The sequence below is a fragment of the Heptranchias perlo genome, unplaced genomic scaffold (assembly GCF_035084215.1).
Source record: "Heptranchias perlo isolate sHepPer1 unplaced genomic scaffold, sHepPer1.hap1 HAP1_SCAFFOLD_442, whole genome shotgun sequence".
NCBI lineage: Eukaryota > Metazoa > Chordata > Chondrichthyes > Hexanchiformes > Hexanchidae > Heptranchias > Heptranchias perlo.
This window is the reverse complement of record NW_027139456.1, coordinates 185,001-190,000: the sequence shown is the minus strand read 5'-3', so window position 1 is coordinate 190,000 and position 5,000 is coordinate 185,001. Positions and strand designations below refer to the sequence as shown.

Genomic DNA, 5,000 nt, shown 5'->3' with positions numbered 1-5,000 from the left:
GGAGATGGACTAGGGGCTTGCTCCGTCCACTCCACGCATCGACCCAGTATTGCAGTGTTTCTGGGAACGGTGCAGCTCCCCGTGGGGAGATATTCAAAAGGAAAAACAGCTCTTTCCCAGTGTCTCTGTGTGTGTGTGTGTGTGTGTGTGTATTATTACTGAGAATAAAGCTGATATCTCTCTCTCTCTCTCTCTCTCTCTCACTCAGAGCTGCTGTGGAAGGAAACCGTTTTAAAAAGACCTTTCTCAGCTCAGTGGTATTTTTTTCTTCTCCAAGGCTGAGTGCCGCTCGCACGTAGCGATATAATTCAAAGTGCAAAATAACTTGGCGTCGTTGACTTTAAACAAGCAGGGTCTGCTTCCAAATGAAAGCTGCGCTCCCGAACTGGACTGACTGTCTGTCTGTCTGTCTGTCTGTTTGTCAAGGGGTGGAAAAGGCGGCGGTGGTGGTTAAGGGTGGAGCTTTACGCTCAGGAGGGGAGACTTTCTTTCAGAGGTGCCAATTAATCTGCAGCAGAAAGCCATCCCCCCCGACCGGGATTCGAAGCCCGGTCCTGACCACGAGACCACCGGGGAGAGTTGCCTCAAGTCCCTGAGGGACCTGGACACGAGGCCGAATACACACGCACGCCTGCTGCACTGGCAGCAGCGACCAACAGGGGGCTGACCGGCTGATCCTTCCCTTTCACAGGCAGGCTTTTGGCCCTCGCTGAAACGACAAAGGTGTTCAGAAGGAAGTCCTGGGGGGAAGGCAGGCAGGGAGGGACGGACACAGGGAAGTCCGCACAAAACAGGTCCCCTGGAACCTCTGACCCAGAAAACCGGGTTCCTGGTGAAAGCAGTCCTGCCATTGACATGACAATGGACAGGGCCCGGCAGCTTGAGACACATCTTTCTTTCAATAAGCAAGTTCTTTTTAAAAAAGTTTCCTTCCACAGCAGCTCTGAGTGAGAGAGAGAGAGAGAGAGACACTGACTCACTGACTGATACTGACACCGACACACACACACACACACACACACACACACATATTATTTATTATTATTTTAAACGACAAAGCTGTTCAGAAGGAAGTCCTGGGGGGAAGGCAGGCAGGGAGGGACGGACACAGGGAAGTCCGCACAAAACAGGTCCTTTGGAACCTCTGACCCACAAAACCGGGTTCCTGGTGAAAGCAGTCCTGCCATTGACATGACAATGGACAGGGCCCGGCAGCTTGAGACACATCTTTCTTTCAATATGCAAGTTCTTTTTAAAAAAGTTTCCTTCCACAGCAGCTCTGAGTGTGAGGGAGAGAGAGAGAGAGACACTGACTGACTGACTGATACTGACACCGACACACACACACACACACACACACATATTATTTATTATTATTTTAAATTGATTTTTGGAACAGGGAGATGGACTAGGGGCTTGCTCTGTCCACTCCACGCATCGACCCAGTATTGCAGTGTTTCTGGGAACGGTGCAGCTCCCTGTGGGGAGATATTCAAAAGGAAAAACAGCTCTTTCCCAGTGTCTCTGTGTGTGTGTGTGTGTGTGTGTGTGTGTATTATTACTGAGAATAAAGCTGATATCTCTCTCTCTCTCTCTCTCTCTCTCACTCAGAGCTGCTGTGGAAGGAAACCGTTTTAAAAAGACCTTTCTCAGCTCAGTGGTATTTTTTTCTTCTCCAAGGCTGAGTGCCGCTCGCACGTAGCGATATAATTCAAAGTGCAAAATAACTTGGCGTCGTTGACTTGAAACAAGCAGGGTCTGCTTCCAAATGAAAGCTGCGCTCCCGAACTGGACTGACTGTCTGTCTGTCTGTCTGTCTGTTTGTCAAGGGGTGGAAAAGGCGGCGGTGGTGGTGAGGGTGGAGCTTTACGCTCAGGAGGGGAGACTTTCTTTCAGAGGTGCCAATTAATCTGCAGCAGAAAGTCATCCCCCCCGACCGGGATTCGAAGCCCGGTCCTGACCACGAGACCACCGGGGAGAGTTGCCTCAAGTCCCTGAGGGACCTGGACACGAGGCCGAATACACACGCACGCCTGCTGCACTGGCAGCAGCGACCAACAGGGGGCTGACCGGCTGATCCTTCCCTTTCACAGGCAGGCTTTTGGCCCTCGCTGAAACGACAAAGGTGTTCAGAAGGAAGTCCTGGGGGGAAGGCATGGAGGGACGGACACAGGGAAGTCCGCACAAAACAGGTCCCCTGGAACCTCTGACCCAGAAAAACGGGTTCCTGGTGAAAGCAGTCCTGCCATTGACATGACAATGGACAGGGCCCGGCAGCTTGAGACACATCTTTCTTTCAATAAGCAAGTTCTTTTTAAAAAAGTTTCCTTCCACAGCAGCTCTGAGTGAGAGAGAGAGAGAGAGAGAGAGAGAGAGACACTGACTCACTGACTGATACTGACACCGACACACACACACACACACACACACACACACACACACATATTATTTATTATTATTTTTAATTGATTTTTAGAACAGGGAGATGGAATAGGGGCTTGCTCCGTCCACTCCACGCATCGACCCAGTATTGCAGTGTCTCTGGGAACGGTGCAGCTCCCCGTGGGGAGATATTCAAAAGGAAAATCAGCTCTTTCCCAGTGTCTCTGTGTGTGTGTGTGTGTGTGTGTGTGTGTGTATTATTACTGAGAATAAAGCTGATATCTCTCTCTCTCTCTCTCTCCCTCTCTCTCTCTCACTCAGAGCTGCTGTGGAAGGAAACCTTTTTAAAAAGAACTTTCTCAGCTCAGTGGTATTTTTTTCTTCTCCAAGGCTGAGTGCCGCTCGCACGTAGCGATATAATTCAAAGTGCAAAATAACTTGGCGTCGTTGACTTGAAACAAGCAGGGTCTGCTTCCAAATGAAAGCTGCGCTCCCGAACTGGACTGACTGTCTGTCTGTCTGTCTGTCAAGGGGAGGAAAAGGCGGTGGTGGTGGTGGTGAGGGTGGAGCTTTACGCTCAGGAGGGGAGACTTTCTTTCAGAGGTGCCAATTAATCTGCAGCAGAAAGTCATCCCCCCCCAACCGGGAGTCGAAGCCCGGTCCTGACCACGAGACCACCGGGGAGAGTTGCCTCAAGTCCCTGAGGGACCTGGACACGAGGCCGAGGACACACGCACGCCTGCTGCACTGGCAGCAGCGACCAGCAGGGGTCCGACCGGCTGATCCTTCCCTTTCACAGGCAGGCTTTTGGCCCTCGCTCAAACGACAAAGGTGTTCAGAAGGAAGTCCTGGGGGGAAGGCATGGAGGGACGGACACAGGGAAGTCCGCACAAAACAGTTCCCCTGGAACCTCTGACCCAGAAAACCGGGTTCCTGGTGAAAGCAGTCCTGCCCCGCTCTGCCATTAACATGACAACGGACAGGGCCCGGACCAGGCGCAGCGGACGGTAGCGAGCAGTCGGAGGGTGAAAATCCGCCAGTGGGTGAAATGGAGAGCCGTGCGGTGAGAGGAGGCGGAAAGCGGTTCGCAGACTTTCGCTGTACCTCCGGCGGGCAGCGCCGCACCTCCGACCGCTCGCTACCGTCCGCTGCGCCTGGTCCGGCCGCACGCGACCAGCCGTACCCGGAGGAAATCGGCCTCGGCCTTCCCGAGATATCAGTCTCCAGGTGGGACAGAAAAACCGGGGGCCCCCGGCTCGCTTTCAGCGGCCCGCTAGTCGACTTCCCGGCGTGCGAACGCGATCCTTCCGGTACCCTTCGGTGCCCCTTGCCCGACTCTAGCTCCGGTGGTAAAGCGGAGTCGGTCGGTCTGACGGCCGCCGAGTTAGCAGGCGGAAAGCGGTTTGCAGCCTTTCGCTGTACCTCCGGCGGGCAGCGCCGCACCTCCGAGCGCCCGGTACCGTCCGCTGCGCCTCGTCCTGCCGCACGCGACGAGCCGTCCCCGGAGGAAATCGGCCTCGGCCCTCCTGAGATATCAGCCTCCATACGGGCGTCACAAATCAGTGGACATGGTCAGCTGCAAAGCAGTGTCATTACAACCTTTCATAAACGACAGGGCAGCACCGCACTGCACTGCACCGCACTGCACCCCACACTACATCACACTTGCCTGCCTGCCTGCCTGCCGGCCTGCCGCTGCCTACTCTCACCAGCGGACCAAAGTGAGGATAACACCCCGAAGCAAGCATCTCCCTTGCCGCCCACCAGCCCACACCAATCCCCTTGCCTGCCTCCCACAAATTCCACCAGCGAGGCAAAGTGAAAATCAACCCCCAAAAAACGCACTCCACACCGGCCATCGCCCGCTATACACCCCCCCCCCCCCGGGGCGAATATTAAGCCCGAGAACACCGACTGTAACCAACCGCAGTGAAAAGTTGAAGTGGCAACTCATTAACCAGATTTACACTTGGCAACTCATAAACCAAATGAACAAAAAATCTGGTTAATGAGTTGCCCAAAATAAATCTGGTTAATGAGTTGCCACTTCAACTTTTCACTGCGGTTGGTTACAGTCGGTGTTCTCGGGCTTAATATTCACCCCGGGGGGGGGGGGGGTGGGTGATTCTGGGGGTAGTGTCCGGGAGGGTGAGCCTTTTATTCGGCAGGAGGCGTGTGGGGAAATCATCAACCTGTCAGACGATGAGTTGTCACAAACGCCATTGCTTAATGAAAGCTGCGCTCCCGAACTGGACTGACTGTCTGACTGTCTGTCTGTCCGTTTGTCAAGGGGAGGAAAAGGCGGTGGTGGTGGTGGTGAGGGTGGAGCTTTACGCTCAGGAGGGGAGACTTTCCTTCATGCCAATTAATCTGCAGCAGAAAGTCATCCCCCCCCGACTGGGATTCGAAGCCCGGTCCTGACCACGAGACCACCGGGGAGAGCTGCCTCAAGTCCCTGAGGGACCTGGACACGAGGCCGAGGACACACGCACGCCTGCTGCACTGGCAGCAGCGACCAGCAGGGGGCTGACCGGCTGATCCTTCCCTTTCACAGGCAGGCTTTTGGCCCTCGCTCAAACGACAAAGGTGTTCAGAAGGAAGTCCTGGGGGGGAGGGAG

The 5,000-nt window shown here is 54.4% G+C and overlaps 3 pseudogenes; all 3 read left to right on the top strand.

The window, feature by feature from the left end:
• The window catches only part of LOC137313150 (U2 spliceosomal RNA), a 117-nt pseudogene extending 37 nt beyond the window's left edge, over window positions 1-80 (top strand).
• A 1,282-nt stretch (window positions 81-1,362) lies between these two features.
• On the top strand, window positions 1,363-1,479 carry LOC137313174 (U2 spliceosomal RNA; annotated as a pseudogene).
• A 965-nt stretch (window positions 1,480-2,444) lies between these two features.
• LOC137313197 (U2 spliceosomal RNA) lies at window positions 2,445-2,561 on the top strand (annotated as a pseudogene).
• The last annotated feature ends 2,439 nt before the right edge of the window (window positions 2,562-5,000 follow it).